Source organism: Amblyomma americanum, chromosome 3 (genome assembly GCF_052857255.1).
Source record: "Amblyomma americanum isolate KBUSLIRL-KWMA chromosome 3, ASM5285725v1, whole genome shotgun sequence".
NCBI lineage: Eukaryota > Metazoa > Arthropoda > Arachnida > Ixodida > Ixodidae > Amblyomma > Amblyomma americanum.
Window position 1 is genome coordinate 135,700,579 of NC_135499.1, and position 25,658 is coordinate 135,726,236.

Consider the following 25,658-nt stretch of genomic DNA (forward strand, 5'->3'; position numbering starts at 1 on the left):
AGAGGACGGGGATTAGAACCCCGGTCACGTCCCTAGCCGCGTCATTTCTCCTGAGATTGCGACGACCGACCACGATTCTTGGGGCTGTCTACGGTGGAATGGCTTCGGTGTAGCACTGCGGAATCCTGCTACATCCAGCGTTGTAATCAAGAAGGGAAATAATGAAATAAAACATATTTTGATAAAAAGGTTATGTTCACGCTCATTTAAAGATGGCAAGATTTTCCTTTCTTTCTTTCTTTCGTCCTTCCTTTCTTTCTTCCTTTCTTTTCTTCTTCCTTTCTTTCTTTCTCTCTTTCTTTCCTTCTTTCTTTCTCTCTTTCTTTCCTCCTTCCTTTCTTTCTTTCTTTCTTTCTTTCTTTCTTTCTTTCTTTCTTTCTTTCTTTCTTTCTTTCTTTCTTTCTTTCTTTCTTTCTTTCTTTCTTTCTTTCTTTCTTTCTCTAATCGTTTCCAGTTAAGCTATGGTGTGTTAGGTAAAAATCGTAAGAATGCGTGGTGGTAATTTTGTGCTTAAATACCTTTCCATGTTTTGCTGCTTAAGCTGTATATTGTTTATTAACTCATGTAATTGTGAAATGGTTCATTCAAGCTAAACTTCACACTGTCCTTTCGGCCAGGAGCACACATTCATTTAGGGTAGAATAATTTCCAAAGACAATGCGCTTCCACAACGGTGCACTAGTCTGCGCATGCCGTGGTAGAAGAATTGCGCAGGCTTTTTGCCTCATTTAAACTACAGCACAGGTTCTAGTACGCCTTCCGACCTCTAGTTGTTTCCCAAGAAGAAGGACATTTGTAGGGCACTCGCTTCGCGTCCGATGAAGAGGCGATCTTTCCACTGCGCTGGTAAAATTTTCAACCACCGCTCTCTTTCTTTTCTAGTGGTTTCTATATTTCTTTTTTCTTTATTGTTCTCAATTAGCACAGACTAGCGTTTACATAACATGTGACTGCAGGTCCTACGAAAATTCTGAGAGACTATTGCGTTGTATATTGTATGACTATTGCGTAGTGTATGGTGATTAATAAAGAAAACGGCGACGTCCCGTGAAGGATGACAATCTCAACTGTCATGCAACTGACAAACCTTTGAATTTTGAACACTGAAGGGCTGGAAGACAGCGGACGAAGGGAGGACGAGACACACAGTGCGCTTCGTCCCCTTCGTCCGTCGTCTGCCAGCGCTTCAGTGTTCAGAATGTCAAACCAACTCGCCCAGCAACACACCCTGCTTTGAATTTTATCGGTTATTAAAAATAATACCCAGAAGAAATACTTTACTGGGCTACATAGCGGTACTTCTGCATGTACCTGAGAGAGAGAACTTACTTTAGCATCCGAAGAACGGCTTGCGCAAATCAAAACTCACAACTCAACTCAGACAACAACTCATTTCAAAGGAGTGATTTAGGAAGATGCGGCACTTGCCCAACACACGACTGATGTAAAAAAATTTGCATTTCAAAAAAGGTTTTTCTTGAACGTACAAGAAAGAGTGATGAATGGTTAATTTACTACATGTCATCAGGCTAAACATTTGTGGTATGCTGTTTGTGAGTATCAAAGGGCAAAGCGGACGTGTTGTCTTTTCAAATACCTTACTTAAAACTTCATATTGCACCGAGGATTGATTATGTTTATTTGCTGATTTTTCGATGCGCTTCATTTGTCCCCATCCGCACACGGCACTTTTTTGCAACGCTTTGTTAAGCGTTATGTAGTGTCATGTTATATAAGTGCCGACATAATATGATAGTTATTTCGTGTCAGCGCTACGTAAGTGTCAAACTTGCGGCATATAAAACTGTAGTAAGACGAGCACTGGAATATGCAAGTATCATTGGAGACCCTAAAAGCCAAACCGAAGTTAGAAAATTAGAAAGAATCCAGAGGTTAGGAGCCGGGTTAGCAGCCCAAGCTACGACAGAAAGCAATCGGTGACTGCCCTGCTTGACAAGGCCGGTCTACCACCCTTCTCCCTGAGGATAAAAATAGCATAGCGCGGCTGAAATTCCTTTACGAGCTTTATAACACAATCCTAAAGTTAGATCCAGATGTTTGTCTACAACGTCCACTACGAGCGTCCGTACGTACAGCTCATCCTTATGCTATGCATCTTTATACAATAAGGGTTGATACATTCAAATTTTCGTGTCTCATTCAAACCACTGCTGAATGAGACAAAATCGGTACCAGTGTGTTCTCAGGGTGTTTCAGCATGAGGCTTCAAATGCTTTTTTTCTTTTAACTGAACGTATTTGAAATATTGTTCTCTTTTTCCCACTCTGTAACAGCGCGCAAGGGCTAAACAGTATTTCAAATAAATAAAATACTACACACACAATTTACAGCACAAATAATACAATAGACGAGCCAGAAATGCGAGCATAAAATATAAAAATAAACTTTAAGCAATGATACTACCTAATGACATAGAAGGAGTATATACGATGAGCAATGATATATCCTAATCACAGTAAGCGGTATAAAAATCACATATCAAAGAAATGAAAGAGAAACAATGACAGCAGCATTAACGATATCAGGCACATCAGATACATGATAGAAACACATAAAAAATGTAGCCAGGATACTGCAAAGCACGAACCGAGGCGAATAAGTAGAAAATTTACACAAGCAATATTTAGTACCTCCTGATGATGCCATTATCCTCGAGGAATGATTTCAGCGCTATGATCGCCCGTTTGTATAGCACATGCGTCTGCCATGTACCTAATGCTTTTTGGAGACCGAAAGGTCTGAAGGCCCTCCCTCTTCAATCAAGTTAAACCCCTCTTCAGTCGGGTCCTAAAACTCTCATGCTCTGGTCAATCCAGTAACAGATGAGGCACATGCCCCACCCACATCATGGGTTGCCTGCGTTCCCAATTCTATGTAGAAAGTGACTAGTGCCTATTGTTCCCAATCGTAAGAGGTGAACGAGAGTTTCTACACTTCTGATCAGTGATGTTGTAAACCGTGAGAGGGAGTAATTTTGGTAAAGATTAAAAGCTGTATAATTCTGCTGGAACCCCATTTTTCCGCTCATACCAACCCGCATCAATCTAAAAAGATATTTTGCTCATTTTTATCCTAACCCGTCAAAGGGCTTCATGCAGAACTGCAGACGCACTTATCCCTATTTTCGCTTGAGACTTCCAGCTTTCTGTCTTCTTTCTTTATCACAAAATCTCCGTTTTCTGTCACAACTGAGAAAGAAACAATCTAGTTTGACTTCCGAGCCGTTTGTTGCAGGTACACCTGTGAAATGAAAAATAATGTTCATTGGCAATTCACTAATCACAAAACGACGAATTGCATTTTTGTCGCAGTGTCATCGGATTGCAGTCAAAAAGTAGACCACTGTGAAGGCTTTTAGGTTTTAGGGTGATGAGTTCAAAACAGTCTTTAAAATACACAGCGCTGAAGACATTTCGGGAAATGCAGCTCGTTAATTCCAATCACAAAATGAAAATAAATGGCGGCAAGCCGACTTTCACATTTTGTTCATGATATTTCGTCCAATCGCAATCTTTTTAAACTTGTCACGCAGTAAAGATTGCCTTTCAATCAGTTTTTAAAGATATTGCGAGACTGTGGACGGAGCGAGCTGTTATTGCCACTCGCAAGTATGGCGGCCACTTTGCCGAAGACGAACATGCGTGTTGATGATGAATATGTACAGATGAAGACGAAGGTTCGCGTTCTGTGCTTACAATATATCTACGAGGTTAATATGAGGAGACGAAAATTTCGGTGTTCAGAAAGTAAGCGTCATTAATTTACATCGCATTCAATCAAAGGCTTTTTAATACAGATGTCGTGGACAGCACAAGACGCTTCACTGCTCAACGCATGGATCGTGAACCACAAGTTGCTTTCTAAAGATTTCCACTTCAGAAGCAATCAGAAACGGATAAGAAGAAAACGTTAATACGCAGATGTAGAATTCAAATGGCGAACAGACGAAGCCTGACACTTGAAAGGAAAGGGACAAATGAACAAAGCATAGGCGGAGTGAAATGTCTTCAAGTTAGAAGACGATTTCAATTTCGCACTGATGGGTGCATGCCTGGAAGCGAAAGCTTTTTCTCATCTTACAGAGAAACAGAACCGACTGCGATGGGCAACTGCAATATCATCTAAGGTATTCAAGAGAGCGCGCACGTGTCATTAAAAGAAGGCACGGCAGCTCTCGCTGAACGAAATTACGTCTTTTGTTAAGACCCCACGAAAAGAGCGAACCGCGTTTTCTAGGCCTATGGAATATTCTTATTTTTTTTGTGTGTGGAGGACAGTTAGAATACAGCCAAAAATTCGAAAATTGATTTTCGCCGCTGCCGACTCGCGTGTAAGCTACCAGTTTTAGAATCAGAAAAATAAAAATGAGAGCAATTATTACTTCCTTCTTTTTTATTTTCTTCATCTGTTGTGACTTATTCGACGCGCCGTGCGATAAGATTACAATTAGGACTGTGAAAACCTTCCTCCCGCCCGGTTATTTCTCTTTGTATTTGCGTAAAACAAAAGTGTGAGTGCACGATTGCAATTGAAACAACCTTAAGGGCAGATAAACCAACCTTTCATAAGATTACGAAATTTAAACGGTAATGATTTTCAGGAGGTTCTTGCACGGCGCTTTGTGAATATGTCGAATACTGCTTCTTTTTATGGTGGCGCACGAAGCAGAACCAGCGACGGAGAACATAAAAATGGAATAAAAAATATTCAGTATAAAACAAGCACCTGTCGTAAAAAAAAAAGTGTCGTAACTTGGAAAGACCACATTATGAATTTACATTTTAGACATATTCCTGTGCATGCACGAATTACGAATGATGTAGAGGGGGTCGCACAGCTGCTAACCAGTTCTGCAATTCTCCTCATGCGGGAGTAGACACAGGGAAGCGTTGAACGTGCGAAATATCGGGCCCTAGAGATTCAGACATTTGGAGGTGTTCGCCGAGGCATAGTCAGGTCGAGAGTGAGAAAGCATAGCAACTGTTTAGTCTCAAGGCAGAAATCAACATGATAGGTCGCTATGTAGGTCTGAACACGTGCTGCACGTTGCCCAAACCTACTTATAACCCTGCTGCTCAAAACGAGCAGTTCGTACAATTTCGAGTTCCCACTACTGATCGGCCGATCCACTTCTTGCGAAACAAAATAGCAGGAATCCTTACCAGAATACAGTGGATTCAATGCAGTGCCCACATGAAGTGAGTGGCTTCTTTTTTGGGGTGCTTCATAAGAAGATATGCATTCATGAATGCAGTGTTCCAGTCATAAGTTTTTTTATGAAATTCGTGCCCTTCCTTAATATACGGATACTATAACGACCGTTACTTTTGCCCTAAAGTAGTCGAATGATCCTAATCCCAAGCCTAACCCTCAATAAGAAGTGCTTTTTTTTTTTGTCATGCCGTGCCAGAACTGTCAGATTGCCCTTCCCTTTCTCCTCTGCTGCCACAGTTTCCTAAAGAAGAGTTATGTTGGCTTAAGCCTCCCTAACTTATCAATTTTAGCATTTTAGTGGCATAAAATGCCGTTTCGCTTGCATATCTTGGCTGGGTACCTTTACATTAGCTAAGGGAGACGAGGCAATCACGGTCTTGTGCAAACAGTTCGTTTTCGTACGTTTCTATACCTAGACACCATACATTGATTTGTAGAGTTTATGCAGATGGAAAATTGCGTGGCTGATGAACGCCACGAGAGAAAAAAAAGGAAATATACAGTGTTGTTTTAATTCCTGAATATTGACTTAGGGCCAGCCTACGGTGCATGGCATGAATTTTAGAGTTTGAGCAAACAACGCGAAGTGGGTGAATTCATTTGTTGTGGCCTCGTTGTCATGGAGAGGGCTGTTAATCTACTCGGCGAACATCTCTTATCTGAAGAAAAACAATACGTAACTTCAGGGTAACGTGCGACATTAGGAGGGCTTCACAATCCCTCTTGAAACTTTATCGCAGAGTGTCTCGCTTTTTTGAGAGTTTAGTAGTTCGATAAATACAGGTGGTGTAGCAATGAAGGAGACAAAAACAGGCCGTTCTCTAACCATGACATGCAGGTAAACGTAGGGGCTTTTAGCTTTTCACTGCGCTCCCAGTTCTGTTTCCGGAAAATCACGGCGTCTAGTTACAGCCTCACTAAAAGAGTCTGCTTCAAACGATACGTCAGTAGTAATTTCCCAGGTGCATGTAAAATACCAGGAATGAATGCTGCGTTGGCACTGGGCTCAAGTTTGTTGCTGCTGAACCGCTGAATTTGTGTGTGTGAGTTTGACTAGACGTGTTTCCTTTTTCTGCTGGATCTGGTGACCAGCTTCAACCTTGACAACGTAAGGAAGAAGCAACCTGGTGCCCAAGCAGTTGATTTTACTCTTAACGTTGCGCGCCGCGGTCGGCTACAGCGATCCGCTATCAGTCCACAAGTATACGCTCTGTCAACAGCGACATGTGGCAAGGCTCCCCTCTGGCCACTCACACTCCGGGGCAAATTTTCCTCATACAGGAACAGCACTGCTTCCTTTTTTCTTTTCTGGTTGTCTTCAAGACGGCACGCTTCCTGCCGTAATGTGGGCGAGGTTCCAAGGTACAAATATTTACGTAGGGCAGGATGATATGCTAAACGAACTGTACCTCTTAGGTGCCCAATGCTACTTCACCGTGCGGCACTTTGCAGTCCGTTTATTTTTTTCCCGAATTTTTTTCGCATTTGTGTGTTCGCTCCGGATAGCGTCTCCGCCTCTTTTCCTTCTCTAGTTAAGCCGGCATAACGTGTCACTTTGTGACGCATAATGTGAGCAGTTACTGCTTTCAGCTCCTATTATATTTGTCCCCTGTTCGCGATAAAACATCCACTCGATGGCCTGAACTCCGAGTTCAGAATATGCCGGACATTCTGAGGAAAGCGCACAATAATCTGCTACACCCTGCTCAATCTTTTTTATTCTCGTTGTTTTTCTTTCAATTTCGTCCTTTATTTTCTTTTTGCAGTACTGGAAAAACTGCGGCGAGCACACAAACCTGAACAGCCGAATCCTTTCGACAATAAGCGTTGTCTTCTCGGGTAACTTATACGATCAAGAAAGAAGATCTGCCTCTGCGTTACAGGAGTTATAAGGTACAGCTCCGGCCACTTTTCCCATTTTAAATCTTTCTAAGGCTTCTCCTAACTTGATCTCCTAGCTTCATCTCTACGAATATATGGCAGGCACCAGCAAAGTCATCACTTGAATTACAGGTCTGCCCAAGCAGTCTCTCCGAAGAGAACATTCGCCTTCTTTCAAAGATAAGACCATAACTGTAGTTAAAAAAAATCTGAAATATTATCTGTCGACGTTACTCTCAAGCAGTGCGATTCGTTGCAGATATTCCGCAACCCACCAAGAAAGTAGCAATCCACGCCCATCTATGTAACCTTACAATACAACGGCAATATTTTGAATCTCATGGGCTAAGACAGGGGGGTATCTCTGAGAGAAATCAGTTCTCCATTGAGTTTGCCATCGCGTTCACTGTTCAAGAAGAGTGGGAAATGGAGGTGGCGTGCTCACAGTGTGCTTCTTCGGCGTTGTTTTTTTGCTTGATTTAAAAAGCATTTTTTACGCGAAAAGTACCAACAATACTATGGTGCCACTTCGGAAAAATTTTGCATTCGCTTACCTTAAATTTCATCTTTCGCGACAAAAGAAAAAAGTAAGTCGTAAAATTCGAAACAAGACAAGCGTATCACGGGCATTACGATCACAGCAACCGCTCTCTAACTAAACATAATGCTTTGATATACATAACCATGTAGTCGCCAATTGAATAGCGAATTTTTCAATTCATGGTGGTGTACGTTGAGACGGGATCATATTGTGTTGTTGCTTTGCATTTTTTTCAATCTTGGTAGCGTCTGGCGATTCCGTCTTTCTTTACCTTCTGTTCTTTCTGCTTGTACTAATCTATTTCAAAAGTTTTTTTTTTCCAAAGCTTGCTTCCGCACGCTGTGGACGCGCTGAATAAAATGTAATTAAAATGAACGAGATTGCTGTAGCCAGGGTATAAGGGGGTGGCATAAGCAAAGACATGAATAGTACAAATTTCTCTGCACGGACCCGTTGAGAAGCAGTGAGGGGCCAATAGCTTATTTACCAGCTTCACGTAAAAGCTTTGCCGTGTAACAGGCTTTCCTAAATTGAGTGGAAGAGTCCTGAAAGAATACACCTTCACTAAGAAGATTGCACGCTGCTTCTTTCTTTCAGACAAGACGACGTATCAAGTCGGGAATATTATTATATATACCAGGTGGTTCGTAAACGAACCCGATGGCTTTGTTACTAGCCGCCGGTAGGAGATGCGCTTTTGGAGGTGAAAGACCACGATTTTAGCTTTCCCTTCCACAAGTGTGGTCTCCAGCCGGCGGCTAATAAAAGAGCCACCGACTTTTTTTACGGATAAAGAATTCAGCGCGGAAAGACAAGGGCAAACGAAGAAGCGGACAGGACTGGCGCTTTGCAGCGCTTTGCAGCGCTTTGCAGCGCCAGTCCTGTCCAATTCGTGATTGGCGTGAATTGCTACTCTCTCGGTGAGTTGCGGAATATCTGCAACTAATAGCACTGCTTGAGAGCAACGTCTACGGACCTTATGGCACCGCAAAGTGACAAAAAAGGCGGATTTGTAACCCTCCCTGACCATCTCTGCAAGGGGAATGCTGCGGTAGCGCTCGAAAAGAATTTAAAGAAGGTTCAGTTCCGCCCCAGTAGACAGAAAGCAATTGCTTTCAGCCTACTGACGAGTTTCCATTTCGATAGAATAAGATCATTGGCTGAGAAGGCACGAAACTGTTTCATGAAAGTCTTTTTCACAGACACAATCCATAAGCCCGACTGCCCTCTGAGGATCATCATCTCAGAAAAATGTACGTGGCAAGCTGAAGTCGGTGCCTGCCTACAACGCCACTTGGACGGCCTACCTATAGATGACCCTTTTCTGGTAAGGAGCTCGTCAGAGGGGATACAGCGACTCGAAGGCAGTACAGACGCTACGACCGGTTTCACACTTGACGTAGAAGTCTTGTTTTATTCAAGCGCCAGTCCTGCCCACTTCTTCCTGTCCCACTTCTTCGTCTGTCCTTGTCTTTTCGCGCTGCATTTTTTACCCATGGTCACTGACCAACAAGCCCAAACAGCCACTTTAGTTTTTTTTTTTTTTACAAACCACGGTGTCCGGAGACTTTCGTCCCCGACTGTAGTTATGGCACATGTTCCAGGTGAGGTGCTCTTTGCACATGAAGCGCCGATGTAGAACGTTGCACAAATTGTAGTTTAGCTACTTTTGAGCAATATAAGTGCTTATTTTAGCTGCTGACGAAACATCAGTCGTTGGCAGAGTTAACCAATGGAAGAAATTTTAGCAAATGAAGCCCGAATTTTCACATGTGAAATCCGTCCCCATTACTGTAATAGTTTCTTCTTTTGTTTATGAGCAGCTGGTGATCCACGCAGATATTAGTGATCAGAAATCGAAAGAAATCTTTTTAGGTAATAAAACGCTCCTGAGCATAAAGTAAAAAATTTCTTTCCTTTTATACATCATCTAGGCTATTCTACGAAATAAAGCCTTATGAGACTCTATAAGGGTAATGCGGAGTTTAGGTACTTCTACGTAACCTAAAATTTCTCCATCCGACTACGGCGCCTGCTCTGTTTAAGCAATTTCCCAGCTATGCGCATCTTCTTGTGTAACCCACCCAACTGCGTGAATTGAGTTAGCTGTTTCCTTATTAGCGTGCAAGCATATGCGCAAACATATTAATGTTAACCAGGAAAATTCTTCAGGTCTTAATGAACTCCCTTACATAAATGTGCCTCCTAATTGCACAATCACAGTCCTGATTAATTATGAACTCTTCTCGTTCTCCAAATGTTGCGACGTGCATGGTTAATTTTTCAGTATTGTTAGTCCTCAGTGAGTATGGTGGGAGCACTCTGGCAAGGGTTTAATTCGCCTCAGCTTTTTGCCTTGCATCGACGCACGTCCATGCAAGACAAATATTTATTACACGTTGCCTGAGCCTGGTTCAATATTTGATCACAGGTAAGCTACTGCAATGAGGTGTAAATGGAGTGGGAACAAATCTAACCATATCGCTTTCAAGCTAGTTTACAGAATCGAATTTAGAGCTAATGTTGTGTACCTGTTTCTCCCGTGGGGCGCGTGCCGTAAAATACCGCCATGGGCAAATAAGCTTCCATGCTTCTAACTCAGCATCTATGCTTAAAGTTGTATTTCTACCTTTCAGATGCTTGTAGCCCTGTGTTTACGTAAACAAAACACACCCACCAACACATTTCTGGCGGGGTGATCCCTCACAGTCTGCTCAGTATGAACACTTCGTTGAATGGTCCTGGCCGGTAACTGGGTTCAAGTACACAGACAATCATCTCAGACTTCCAGCAGCGACGTATTGAATCAGACATGTGACATATGTGTGCTTCAACAACAGGCTTCCTCGAGTGTTGTCACGACGGCCATCGGACGGTACCTTCTGTGTCGCGCATCAACACGCATGCAACCTCACTCGCCACTCCCCATATCCCTCCCCCTCCCCCCCCCCCATGGCGCTGCCCTCTCCCCTGTATATGCGTTTCTCTTTATTCCTCCTGCAACTTCACTCATCCACTGGATGGAGTCATTTATTTACCTTCATTTATTTACCATTATTTATTCATTTATTTACCTTCATGGACGGAAGTCATTATCGAGGGGAACACGATAGCGGCGTGCACAAGCACAGGCTTCCGAAGCCCCCAAATACCCACTGCAAGTTAGTTGCGCGAACGCTGCTTCAAACGTTCTGGAAAACAAATTCGCATGCAATGACAGAAGCGTGATTTCTCTCTTCAGTGTCATGAAATGCTATGAGAAACAGTTCGTTTTGTTTGCCGTTTGCGGCGCATTCTTAGTAATTTAACAGAGGTTGGCAAAACGCTTACTTCAAGAGGAAATTCCTAAAAAAAGTCGGGAAAGTAACCCAGAAAAAAAGCTAGCCGGAAAAGTCGGAAAAGTAACCGAGAAACGAAGCTTGGTTTCTTCGTTACTTTTCCGACTTTTTTTTCTCACTTTTCCGGCTGGCCGCTCAAGATAGTAGAAAAATACGTTGAAGTTTAGACACAAAACCACATATATACGTCCAGGCCTTCTCTCATATCGCTTAATGAGTGGTTTGTTGTGTCCTAATCGACTGCAGCAGTGATAAGTCAACTCTAGTGCTAAAGCGCGAGAAAGGCGGTGTCGAGTGTTTAAATCAGCTCCGTTCAGTCGGATTGACCACTGCGCCAAAAAGCATCTGCGACCGCTTATTTTGACTATACATGAAACAAAGTCGGCATTCCATAGCCCGAGTTTTTGTCTTTCATGTTTCACACAATAAAATGATTCAGACAAGCAGAAAATGCTTCAAAAAACTTTCTCCTCTTCGCGTCGATGCTTGGACAACTCCGATTAACGCTTAAGTCTCTCGGACAGGCCCCCCTTATTCTGTGTTTGTAACAGCAGTCCTTATTCGCCCAGAGGATTAAGACACATTCTTATCACATGTCTCATAGCGTGCAAGAGTAACACTGAAGTTGTCAGCGCGGCGTCATAGAAGGGAAAGCGGGTGACATGCGGACGGGCCAATAGCAGTTCGTGCGATGCGAAGACTGAAGGATTCCGCTCTTCCGTACGTCTTAGCGTGTCAGCTGCTCTCTGAGGAGAGTGCCACCGACAGCTGCCAAATATCAGCTCTAAAGGGACGAGCGGCGTCAGCGATTTTCAGTAGGATGAAGTAACGATGTCTTCGGTTCTATCAACTGAGAAGAGTTTCCTCGCGCTCATGCGATTCCTGGAGACTAAAGTTATGCTCTCGGCTCTCAAAGATGCCGACTCGAAGGGAATCGCAAGTTTTTTTCAAAATGTGCAGAGTCGGAATTAAGCGGGGCCTCTTCAATGCACTAAGTGTCACACGCGCCTGCAGTGTCACCTCGAATTATCTGAAAAATATAATTTACAGAGAATTTATTATTGACTTGCCACTCGTTAATGCACAATCTGATTTCGGATGAGATTATTTTTTAGAGAAATTTCCGTAGGCATTTCCTCCGCCGAAGTCAACATATGTAGAAATGCAGTGTAGCGACATCCGTCGCAAGACTTTCGACAAACGCAAATAAAAAAATGTACACAAGCCTATGATACGCACAGTAGGACGCGAAACTAAGAGAGAGCAAGCAGAAACATTTTTTTTACATCTTTACCCTTTTCATTCCTTCCTTCTGGCTTCCTTCACAACTATGGCCTATATACGTGCCCATCTACGACAAGAGGTACTGCCATTCCACCTTTGCTTATTGCTCATTACCACTACATAAATGGTCAGGCATTTAAAAAAAAAGCGTTTCGAAAAAGGTGTTTCGATGCGTTTGGTGGCGTTATCCGACCTCACGTCCAACTCAATATCTAGTAACAACCCGCACACAGATAAGCGCTTAGCGTTACAGAAGCGTTTCGAAGCGCTTGGTGGCATCGTGGAACCGCGTGGCTATTCTAGAAACGATTGTGGCGAAGGACACAAAAACCTTTCACTTTTCGCCAGCTCATAAATAGCGAGCTGGAGGCCAAGAAAGCATTTCTGTATTAAAAATACATAACTCCTCTTATTATTAGGGGAACGTTGACTTAACTGTGCCGTTTATAATAAATTAGGAACTTTCCAAACCGGTCGACTGTTAAGCAACTGTGTTACCCATCAGAACCATTAAACTCGGCAGTAAACGGCGATAATTTCAGCGTCATTTCGGAGCAGAGGTTTAAATTTGAAACACCCAATCATTGTGGAAGGCAACACTTTTATGTCTTTGAAGAGTGAAACGGTTCAGTAGTGCTACCAGGTATCGAAGTCTTACTGCAGGCGAAAGTTCAAAAGCGGCTCTGGCGTCGAGGCACACCAGGAGGAACAAAGCCCCCTAGGGATTCAGAATCCGGACCTGAATTTGAAAAGTACTTTCGCTCCTACACTTTCGTGGGCTGGCATGTCTCATCACAACAGAGACAAATTTATCTGGGCTCTTTCCTTAGCTGCTGTGGTCGACGTCACGTGTCCAAACGACGGCGAAGTTTACTGTCAATTGCGAGAAAAGGCTGCACCTCAAACGAGAGCAATTATAAAATACGGAAGTGATGATGAAACTGCCGGGCATCCGGTGGCATTTGATTTTATATCTACAGAGCGGGAAGAAAATTTAAACATTTCCTGTCGCGTCTTGGCGCTCGGCGTTTACAGCAAGCGGTACCTTGCAGCAGTATGAGATAACAGGCAGTCTATTTATGCGGCTTAGTGTCAAATAAAGAGGATGTGAAGCCCCCAAATGCCCTACTGATTGGTGAACACTGTCCATAAATTTACATTCGTGCACCTTTGCACAGTGGCGGCGATACTCGTAATTTCTACCATGGACATTAGGCTAGAGATACGAGAATAAAACACGGCCAGTAAAAAGCACAGACGGCTAACGATCGAGCCGCCTTAGAGAAAAAGACAATCACAACAGCGCGCGCGCGCATACGTTATCTCGTAAAGGAAGAGTTTATTAGTATGGAAAACAAAGAAAACAAAAACCTGCGCATGCCAACGCCGCATACGGAAAGATGGGTTTCATTGGCGCGATAGCGCTCTCCCTTTGAAAGCATGGGTCGGAGCCACCTATATTATATGACTGTTGTGGCGGGTGGTCAAGCAATGCGCTGTCCACCTATTAGTGACGCCAGACGCTGAAAAAGCTGTCATCCCCACAGCGATGCTGAGCACGGAAGCTTCTAAGCCGCCATAGTTTCGCCGTTAGGCCGCGCACATGCCATTTGGTGTCCATGCAGCATATAGCGACCGCGTGGGAGAGCTTACACCTGAACAGAGAACGGGCGCCATGTGCAGGTATTAAAGCGCTCAGTTAGACTCGTTGGGGGCTCAACACTTCGGTGATATTAACAACCGCAAAAAAGACGAGGATTGAGGAAGGGGGCTCATACAGTTGCAACACAAGCGTATGTCCTGTCCGCTGAATTTCGCACGTGCCGTTTTCTTGCACTCGCTGATCGTCAAGGTCTTTAAGGTAACAAGGCCTGAAGATATGCCGGCATGACATCTTTGGCCAATTGTGGCGACCAGGAAAAGATAGCGGCCAGTCATGCATCGCTCTTAAGGCAAAAAATAGGTGGGTGATACAGTGGAAGTCTTCAGAAAGCTTTCTAAGAAAGCGTATTATTCTGCCTCGTCGGTGCCTTCTTGGTTCGTCTTCATGATCAAGCTTTCGTCTCCTCGACTATCATGACTGGCTGCTGCTCTCGTGCGCCGGCTATGCATGTAGCGCACTTACATTAAGTAGTTCCTGTGTTACACTTCCTTTACTAAAAGCTCAAACTAGAAAGCTATACCTACGCCTTAGCACTTTAGGCCAGTAAACATAAATGCACAAATATCTTTACTGCTGCATTAGGCGACTGTTTTGCTGCATTGAGTCTTCGAGCCAAAACAATTCACCAGCTCTAGCGTAATAGCAATATCTTTATAGCTAACGTAGACCTGATAGAATGCGCTAAATTACTGAACTTATACTTTGCACTACTGAGCTTGCCTTCCGGCAGTTCGAGCCGAGTTACCGTCTTTTCAGGGCGCGTCCAAAGTGTGACGTATACAGCGTATTTTGCTCAAGCAATTTAAAAGCGGCCCTGTCTGCTAAAAGAAGATATGCCTAAAAGAAAACCGAAATCAAAGGTTTTATAACTTCGGAACAATTAATAACACGTTCGGATATTTTCGAAGAACTCAAACTATGACACTTTCCGGCGTCCTTTCAAATAAAGAAACATGAATATAACAGTAAAGTAAAACCGCTAAATATCGTTATATTTTCGTGTAAACTGCGATCCTTTGGAAGTCTATGTTGCATTTTTACTTATATGCAGTCTTTTTCGCAATGCAAACTTGAGGTACCAAGAGAAGAGCAGGAATCCTATTTTAACTTCTTTAGGTGACGGATAACTACTGCGTACTATTCTGGTTTGCACACAGCGGCCTACCCTAAAACATTGTGCAGCGTAATCATGCTATCAACAACTCCTATTTGAACAACGTGGGAGCTTTCGTCCTATGCGAATATACAAAGCTCATATCAGGCTTCCTGTTTACGCAAACAGTCACTTCAATATTGAGATCTCCCTTTGTTGTAAAAAAATCTCAAGAAATACATAAAATCCTAACACAAATGTGAGAGGAAGCCCGCACCGAAGCAGAGGTTATCACACGGGGGTCTGCGGATATTCTTTTGGTAACATAGGGTCGTGTGTTCTAAGGTTGGCGAGGCGGCTCCCGATAAAGCTTAGCAAAATACAAAAATTCATATAAACTGGGATGTTTGTTAACTTGAAAGAACTCCACGTAGCTTAAATTGAAACGAAGCCCTCCACATTGGCGCCGCTCGTAGCCCAAAGTGCAGAGCCGGAGTGTAAATTTCCATCAAAAATGGAGCAAATTCCATGCATACTGATGGCATTCTACGCCCTTAGATAAGGGCGTAGAATCCAGTTTATCCAGTGTCAGCAGCAGCAACTACGCGAAGATTCTTCAAGTAGCATGGGGTCTGAGCCTCAACTACTACTCTTGTTTTGTTTTAATGCATGTCTATTGCTACGACCGAGAGAAGGTTTCGGGTAGTATGGAGGTGTGTTTCGACTCCGCCGCCGCAGAGTAGCTAGGCGAGTTTTGACAACTTGAAAAAGAAGGCCGCCAGCAGCACTATTCAGTTCGATGAAGTGCTGTTGTGGCTCAAGCTTCGCTGTCTCGAAGATGCCGGAGAAATTTAGCAGACGGTGTTCGGGGAAGAGCTCCTGTGCTATGTTTGGCACCACACTTTCACCGAGTAAAGGAAGAAATGGAACAGCATATTCCGTAGCACAGGAAGTGACACGCTGGTGAACGGTGGGCGGGCGGCTAAGGGGCGGAAAGAAAAACAGCCAGCGAGCTCATCCGGTATAGAAAAGAAAGGCAAAAAAAACTGACGGGCACGAAGAAAAATGTGGCCACAGCAAAACCCCGGAAAGTGCTACCCTGTGTGTAAACGGGGTGGACGCGTGAAAAAGCACCATGCGCCGCCCAGTTTCTCCCAGACCTTTGGGTAAACATTGCTACCCTCCTGCGGCCATGCCACACCCAGGAAAAGGGGCGTTGCTCTGTTCACGAACAAGACTTACAAAGGGTGAGACAAAAAAGTAAAGCGCAAGTGGAGCTCCCGTAGGTGCAACATTTGCGGCCGAGTGGAGAGCTTGGAAAAGAGCGTCACTATATGTCAATGCTCTAGGACTGACTTGGTGGGCCAGTGACGGTTGCAAGAGGCCAGGAAGAAATCAAATAGTTCAGGTCGTAAGGTTCTATTCCATTAGCTTTTCATGCTCAATTTCGTTGAAAGGGAGAAACCGGCTCCCATACAGCACGCATAAAGAGTTATGTGCCACCGTGGTATCCAAGCCTTGACGCTGAGGGCAGAAACGATGCCACTGCACATTCTCAGTACACAAATTTTCACTCGCAACTGTCAGCGATATTATGGGTAATTTATTTTAGGACACTTTTCAGCGTCGAAAAAATGCCATGCAGCTGTATTTTAGCTTTATTCCCAAAAATACAACAATCAAACAGAGCATTCACTAGGATGTTCCATTTCAAGTTACTCTACTCTCACGTCGTGATTCCTGCCTCTACTCCTCGCGTCTTTATAGGCAATACGAGGCAATGCAACGAAACTAAATAGTTATGAAAACGTTACAATTATTACTTACTCTCACAATCTAAGGCAGCAAGCTCTGTAGCCAAACATTGTTTGTAGAGCTTTTTAAATATAAGGAATCAATAGGTGTAAGAGTTGACGTTCTTTTCGGGCACAAGTAAGTGAGAAGAATGAGTCAAATACGATTTACGTAAGCCTAAATACTGGAACTTTAGATTGCACAGCTGCAAAAAAGTTTCTCCCCTGACTAACGTAAAATGAAATTCTCTTATCTAAGTGATTTTTTGCTGCTTACCAATCGCGTACTCCGTTTCCTGTTTTCAAAGTGGCCACGAGGCTATAAGAGATTTTAAACAGCGATACCGCTCCCGAAAACATTGCTGGGATTAGAAAATTTGGCTTTGCGAGCGTGCACAGTATTCTTCAACTGAATATGCAACCTGCTGCATATTGAACCTGGTGCGCAACCTGGAGACCCGGAGGTTGCGCACAAGTCCACAAACACTGTCGCGCTTTGCCTACCTTTTCCCGAAGGCCGGCCGCCGAGAGAAATAGCCCAAGGCATTGCCTACAAAATTCCATGCGCCGACTGCGACGCAAGCTGCATCGGCGAAACCAAAAATTTCAAAGAAAGAATTCGGCAACATAAAAACGACGTCCGCAAAATCGCAAGACAGCGCAATCCAGTAGCCGAACATTCCGAGGAATCCGACCATAGAATCAAATTTGAAGAAACCCGCATCCTCGGAACCGAAACCAATTACCACAAAAGGCTCCTTCTGGAATCCTGGCATATCCAAACCACCCCGAACAATATCAACCGCACAAAAGGAAACCTGCCCCCAGTATATGAGCAAGGTTTGTTGCTGGGCGAGTTGGTTGGGGTACATCTTGAGAACACAGCGCTTGCAGACAAAGGACCAGAACCAGAAGGACACACACCTGCGCTAACTAACAACTTTTATTTCGGAAGGGGGCCGATCCGCGCCTTTTATACAGAATTGGAGGGAATGATGCGCACGCGCACAACACAGCCAGGTGGGAGCATGGAAAGAGCCAACACATAGACCAACTATGCTTATCGCCACTGATAACCAACAACGCAGCCAAAACAAGCAAGAAAGAAAAAAGAAAAAAGAAAAAAAGAAAAAAGAAAAGAAGAGAAAGAACCAACGGGGGGAGCAAAGGCAGGGAACGTAAGAAACAATTCCAAAAAGTACCAAAAGATCCCGAAGAAGCCAACAACCAACACGGCTAAACGACTGACGATGAAAGGTAACAAGATGAAGGCACTAAAAACTGAACAAACAGGCATAAAAGGTGCAGGAAAAACCTGCGGGAGAGTAAAAGATTCGGCACAGCTAAAAGATGACGGAAACTAAAGGCGTTAAAACAGATACAAGCAAAAACCCAAGAAGCCGACGCGAAAGAATACAAGCAGAAAAGGTGGTCACTAAAAAATGACATTGAACAGACAACAGATCTCTAAAAACAAGCAAAGAATCGTAAAAAAACGTGTGGGCGATAAAACATAACAGAGAAGAATACAGAAGAGTTTAAAAAGGAAAACATCGCAAAAAAAGGGGGCGCAAAAAAATCATCACGGAATGAAACGAAAAGAATACACTGAATCAAATCAAAGCAGAGAGGAATGAACACTCTTTGTCTAACAATGCAACTGATGGTGTGCTAACGCACTCATCTTTTAGCTTGGTAATAGTGGCTGCTTCAATGATTTCTCGAGTCAGTTGATTTAAGTTTTTTGCCAAAATATCTGTTTCCTTGAAAGTGGGGGAGACGCGTCGGCAAGGACTGCAATCACGGCAGTGTATGGCCAAATTACCGGACCTTTTATCCTCAGCATTAGCTTTATGCTCCAGTAACCGCTTATTGATACATCGGCCTGTTTGGCCGACGTACTTCCTGCCGCAGGGTAAAGGAATCGAATAGACGACACCCGACGAGCATGCTACGAACGGATCCCGATGCTTAATTGTGCAGTCTGGAACTTTTTCCCCAGAGCCGTTGACCTTCCTGCAGAGTCTAGAAAGCCGGTGAGGAGCAGAGAAAATAACGTCTACTCCTGCCCTTTTTCCAATTCTTTTTAGGTTGTGCGACAGTTGGTGGATGTAGGGGATTACAGCTACCTTTTTATTGCGACTCTGCCCTTCCCTTGAGGTTAGGCTCTTTCCTTGCCTCGTTTTCAACATTTTTTGAGCAACTGAGGATAGGAGTAGGGCCGGGTACCCAGAGCTGAGAAGCCTCTGCGCTTGGTTAAAGAAACTGCTTTCAAGACTGTGCGCGCAGGACTTGAGTAATGCGTTATTGAAGGTGGCCTGGATTATGTTTCTCTTGACCAATTTCGAATGAGCTGACTCATACGGTAAAAGTGGCTTATTGGCCCTTGGTTCGAAGATCCAGCATACGTGATCGGGTAAGAAGTGCAGCTTAAGTTCAAGAAAGCGAAGACAGCTATTTTCTGGAACTTCATGCGATAAAACGAGGGGATGAAAAGACTCCCTAAAAATGCCTAGAACCTTGGAAACTTCAGTCATGAAAGCATTGCCTGGGCAGTCGAGAAAAATTAGATAATCATCGACATATCTGAATATCTTTAGTACCGGTGAATTTGCAATCTTTGTGCTTACTTCTCTGTCACGCATGGCCAAGAAGAGGTCGCTCAGGATAGGGGCGATGCACGACCCAATACATATGCCCTGCTTCTGTATAAAAAGAGATCCATTCCACTCAGCATAGGTAGACCTAAGATATACAGACAATAATTCTAAAAAGCCACTAGCAGAAACGCCACATGCATTTTGAAAAGCCACAGCTCCGTGTTTGTCGATACACTCGTTTACACAAAGGAGCAGATCGTCGTGCGGAATTGAATAGTAGAGGTCTTTCACGTCAACGGAGAAACCTAGGTAGGCCCTGCTGCCATGTTCTCGCAAGAAGTGAATGGTATCACTTGAGTTTTTTACTAGGAACGGGTCTTCTACTGCGAGAACGCTGAGATAGGCTTGAAGAAAGTTGGCAACCAATTTTTGCCAAGTGTCATTCTCTGAAACGATTACACGAAGCGGGCACTCGGGTTTATGTGTTTTTGCGGTAAAAAATAAGCTGAGGGACATTCTTCTGCTATCTGTTATCGAGCGGGAAAGTTTATCGAGGTTCAACCGTTGGCACAACTTTCCTGCTGTACTCTTAACTTTTGTCAAGGCAACGTTCTGACATTTGTCAAAGCAGGAATTGAGTGCGGACGATGCTTTTTCACAATAGACAACCTTCGGCAGTAAAACAAAACCCCCTTCCTTGTCAGCGGTTAGCAGGGACAAGTTGTTTTTCAAGTAAGCGATTGTCTTCCCAATAGGTGGCTTTTTGCTGGTACGACTGTGGCGGTTGAGTACGTCAACGCCTTCGGAGACGCAACGATCTATGTCGGCTGCAGGAGCTGACCTTGAGACTTGCCTGACCATGGTCAGTAATTCCGGGGCTGAGGGGCTTGGTTCGATGGCGAACTTGGGCCCGCACTGGAGCAACTGCTGGAATTTCTTGGGAATGTTACTGGCGCCTCCTAAAAGATGAAGACGATTGCTGGCCGGTGCTTGCTTCTTTGGAACTGCCGACCGGAGACGTGGGAGCGCACTCTGCCACGGGAACTCAGTGGTGCTATCGATTATGCGCGAAAACTCGCGCCACTTGCTCCACGAGATGGGTGTTGACGGAGGCACAAGCAGAAGTTGAAGATGTTGCCGGAGCAGACGGGCTTGGTGCTGCCATTCGGAGCGCAAAATCTTACAAATCCGGTTTCCATGGCCGGCCGAGGGTCGAAGACCACCGAACAGGTTCAGAACATCAGGCGGTAAGATCTGGTGTCGCACGCAGAAACCCAGAATCCTAGCCTTGCAGGAAGCGGACGAAATCAACGAGACAAGATGGCACGGATCGACACTGAACGAGAAAAAAGGGCCCCTTGTATTAGAAATGAACTTGAGCAAGGTTTGTTGCTGGGCGAGTTGGTTGGGGTACATCTTGAGAACACAGCGCTTGCAGACAAAGGACCAGAACAAGAAGGACACACACCTGCGCTAACTAACAACTTTTATTTCGGAAGGGGGCCGATCCGCGCCTTTTATACAGAATTGGAGGGAATGATGCGCACGCGCACAACACAGCCAGGTGGGAGCATGGAAAGAGCCAACACATAGACCAACTATTCTTATCGCCACTGATAACCAACTACGCAGCCAAAACAAGCAAGAAAGAAAACAGAAAAAAGAAAAAAGAAAAAAGAAAAAAGAAAAGAAGAGAAAGAACCAACGGGGGGAGCAAAGGCAGGGAACGTAAGAAACAACTTGTCCCTGCTAACCGCTGACAAGGAAGGGGGTTTTGTTTTTACTGCCGAAGGTTGTCTATTGTGAAAAAGCATCGTCCGCACTCAATTCCTGCTTTGACAAATGTCAGAACGTTGCCTTGACAAAAGTTAAGAGTACAGCAGGAAAGTTGTGCCAACGGTTGAACCTCGATAAACTTTCCCGCTCGATAACAGATAGCAGAAGAATGTCCCTCAGCTTATTTTTTACCGCAAAAACACATAAACCCGAGTGCCCGCTTCGTGTAATCGTTTCAGAGAATGACACTTTGGCAAAAATTGGTTGCCAACTTTCTTCAAGCCTATCTCAGCGTTCTCGCAGTAGATGACCCGTTCCTAGTAAAAAACTCAAGTGATACCATTCACTTCTTGCGAGAACATGGCAGCAGGGCCTACCTAGGTTTCTCCGTTGACGTGAAAGACCTCTACTATTCAATTCCGCACGACGATCTGCTCCTTTGTGTAAACGAGTGTATCGACAAACACGGAGCTGTGGCTTTTCAAAATGCATGTGGCGTTTCTGCTAGTGGCTTTTTAGAATTATTGTCTGTATATCTTAGGTCTACCTATGCTGAGTGGAATGGATCTCTTTTTATACAGAAGCAGGGCATATGTATTGGGTCGTGCATCGCCCCTATCCTGAGCGACCTCTTCTTGGCCATGCGTGACAGAGAAGTAAGCACAAAGATTGCAAATTCACCGGTACTAAAGATATTCAGATATGTCGATGATTATCTAATTTTTCTCGACTGCCCAGGCAATGCTTTCATGACTGAAGTTTCCAAGGTTCTAGGCATTTTTAGGGAGTCTTTTCATCCCCTCGTTTTATCGCATGAAGTTCCAGAAAATAGCTGTCTTCGCTTTCTTGAACTTAAGCTGCACTTCTTACCCGATCACGTATGCTGGATCTTCGAACCAAGGGCCAATAAGCCACTTTTACCGTATGAGTCAGCTCATTCGAAATTGGTCAAGAGAAACATAATCCAGGCCACCTTCAATAACGCATTACTCAAGTCCTGCGCGCACAGTCTTGAAAGCAGTTTCTTTAACCAAGCGCAGAGGCTTCTCAGCTCTGGGTACCCGGCCCTACTCCTATCCTCAGTTGCTCAAAAAATGTTGAAAACGAGGCAAGGAAAGAGCCTAACCTCAAGGGAAGGGCAGAGTCGCAATAAAAAGGTAGCTGTAATCCCCTACATCCACCAACTGTCGCACAACCTAAAAAGAATTGGAAAAAGGGCAGGAGTAGACGTTATTTTCTCTGCTCCTCACCGGCTTTCTAGACTCTGCAGGAAGGTCAACGGCTCTGGGGAAAAAGTTCCAGACTGCACAATTAAGCATCGGGATCCGTTCGTAGCATGCTCGTCGGGTGTCGTCTATTCGATTCCTTTACCCTGCGGCAGGAAGTACGTCGGCCAAACAGGCCGATGTATCAATAAGCGGTTACTGGAGCATAAAGCTAATGCTGAGGATAAAAGGTCCGGTAATTTGGCCATACACTGCCGTGATTGCAGTCCTTGCCGACGCGTCTCCCCCACTTTCAAGGAAACAGATATTTTGGCAAAAAACTTAAATCAACTGACTCGAGAAATCATTGAAGCAGCCACTATTACCAAGCTAAAAGATGAGTGCGTTAGCACACCATCAGTTGCATTGTTAGACAAAGAGTGTTCATTCCTCTCTGCTTTGATTTGATTCAGTGTATTCTTTTCGTTTCATTCCGTGATGATTTTTTTGCGCCCCCTTTTTTTGCGATGTTTTCCTTTTTAAACTCTTCTGTATTCTTCTCTGTTATGTTTTATCGCCCACACGTTTTTTTACGATTCTTTGCTTGTTTTTAGAGATCTGTTGTCTGTTCAATGTCATTTTTTAGTGACCACCTTTTCTGCTTGTATTCTTTCGCGTCGGCTTCTTGGGTTTTTGCTTGTATCTGTTTTAACGCCTTTAGTTTCCGTCATCTTTTAGCTGTGCCGAATCTTTTACTCTCCCGCAGGTTTTTCCTGCACCTTTTATGCCTGTTTGTTCAGTTTTTAGTGCCTTCATCTTGTTACCTTTCATCGTCAGTCGTTTAGCCGTGTTGGTTGTTGGCTTCTTCGGGATCTTTTGGTACTTTTTGGAATTGTTTCTTACGTTCCCTGCCTTTGCTCCCCCCGTTGGTTCTTTCTCTTCTTTTCTTTTTTCTTTTTTTCTTTTTTCTTTTTTCTTTCTTGCTTGTTTTGGCTGCGTTGTTGGTTATCAGTGGCGATAAGCATAGTTGGTCTATGTGTTGGCTCTTTCCATGCTCCCACCTGGCTGTGTTGTGCGCGTGCGCATCATTCCCTCCAATTCTGTATAAAAGGCGCGGATCGGCCCCCTTCCGAAATAAAAGTTGTTAGTTAGCGCAGGTGTGTGTCCTTCTGGTTCTGGTCCTTTGTCTGCAAGCGCTGTGTTCTCAAGATGTACCCCAGTATATGCCCAGGGACTTCGTTCTTCAACGCAACGAAAAAATGTCGCCATTCAGCACCTCCTTGCAGTGCGCCAGCGTGACTAAAAGCCTAAACCCCCCTTCCCACCTCCCCTCCCCCCCCCCCCGCGCCTTTCGCGACACAGCTGTCGTTATTTTCACCCCCTCCCCTTCATACTTAAAAGAGGCTAGCTGCTGCCCTCAGTCACCCCCTAATGAAGGAGCCGAGTCGGCTTCGAAACGTTGGGTTAAAGTTGACATTTTTGGTTGGAGATGTGCAGTTGATTATAAGTCTTCAAACCCAACCAGACAGGCAAATCTGTCAAAATGTTTAGTTTTCAATCTCCATGTAGTGAACGTATCTTTTGTGATTCCGGCTTCTCTGCGACGAAATGCTCTGGCCGGTCGAGAGAGCATGTAACCATGTGATGTAATCACAACCTGTCTGTCGTGGAAGGTGGCAACCTGCCAACTGGATCGTGAACAAACTGCCCATCATTGCTAAGTTGAATACAACTGCCACCTGGCCACCGTGGCGTCACGCATCAGCTTTACGGGAGCTCGAGAACAGAAACCTGTTCTGAACAGTGATCCACACAGAGGGAAGCAGAAAATAGAGCCACTCGCCACCTACACTGAAGCGACATTGAAGAGCAGCCTTAGTATCACAGGCCCCACCTGTGACAATATCGGGAACGGCCTTCTACCGGGCCAGTGGCTCATAGCTTAGCCGCTGCACCACTGCGTCAGCAGCTGTACAAGGCCTTCCCTCGACATATGAATACTAATGAGAGGGTGTTGATGTCATCAACACTAAGTAACCAACAGCGGACCAATCATAAGTTACAGCCAAGTTTGACAATCTGAGGACCTCAAAAATCTTTGAATTGGCTCTCCCTAAAAACAGATTAGAGTGGATTAGTGGGTGGATTAGGGTGTGTTAATGGGCCGGATTGTTATAATGAGATATGATAAACCAATGGGAGAAACTCGAATATTCTAGAAGGTGATGACATGCATTCCATATAAAAGAAATGGAGCCAGTTCCAACCTGAGTTTTGGCGGGAAAATCGCAGAGAATACTAGGCTCTCGTTGTGAACACCATAGCAGGCAATCTAGATGCGCATTTTCTTCTAGTAAGTGCTTCGGAAAATATTGTCGAACAGACATTAAATAAAACAGTGGTTAATAGCTAACTTCAATAAATACGTCGCCGAATTCAAGGAACGCAAAATCACATGATTTTGCCCTTCATTATTATGTTACGGTTCTCTGGTGAGAACGTTTGGTTATTACTTTATTCTCATACTCAATCAAACAGCAACGCTGCGTTACGGTTTCATTATTACCACTTCGCTATCTAATAATAATAATAATAATAATAATTGGTTTTTTGGGGAAAGGAAATGGCGCAGTATCTGTCTCATATATCTTTGGACACCTGAACCGCGCCGTAAGGGAAGGGATCTAAAGTTATCTGTTGGTAGCTATGAACTAGTCGCTTTTTCGGCGGGAGCGGTTTTACGGAGCCCACCCTAAGCCGAGCTTCAGTGTAACCCGACGACACAGCTGGCGCGACACCCGTGCTATAGTGCGTCCTAAATAAGGCTCGAGCTTAGGAGAAGCAGACTGCTGAGATATCACAGAGGCATACTCCGAGAGTGCGAGCAAGGGTTGGAGCGATACAAAATAAATTTCGCCCGACCTGACTCCAAAGCCACCATGCGGCTTACCATTAACAAAAAGAAGATATCAGGGCAGACTTGGTGTCGGACCAAAGTGAGTATTGGGATGAGATTAACACTGCCCCTGAAAGGTGACAGCGAAAGGAGGCGATGTCTGGGCCTTCGACTTCCCGTGAAGGATGGTCCGCCCGAAGCCAAGCCTCTGCAGCCGTACATGAATGGCCTGCTAGTGCTTGTGGTACATCTTGAGCATAGAAGCGACGCTTGAGCGCTTCGTAGAAAAGATGTACGTCCTCAACCTACTGCTCTTTTCGAATGTAGTAACGTCGACGACAAACAGAAAGACG

General features: G+C 44.4%; 1 long non-coding RNA gene across 1 annotated transcript in view; it reads left to right on the top strand.

The window, feature by feature from the left end:
* The window catches only part of LOC144123337 (uncharacterized), a 67,488-nt gene extending 58,521 nt beyond the window's left edge, over positions 1–8,967 (top strand). The window contains exons 2-3 of the long non-coding RNA XR_013313067.1: positions 7,002–7,128; positions 8,860–8,967. This is a non-coding gene — a long non-coding RNA (uncharacterized LOC144123337). The remainder of the gene's footprint in view (positions 1–7,001; positions 7,129–8,859) is intronic.
* The last annotated feature ends 16,691 nt before the right edge of the window (positions 8,968–25,658 follow it).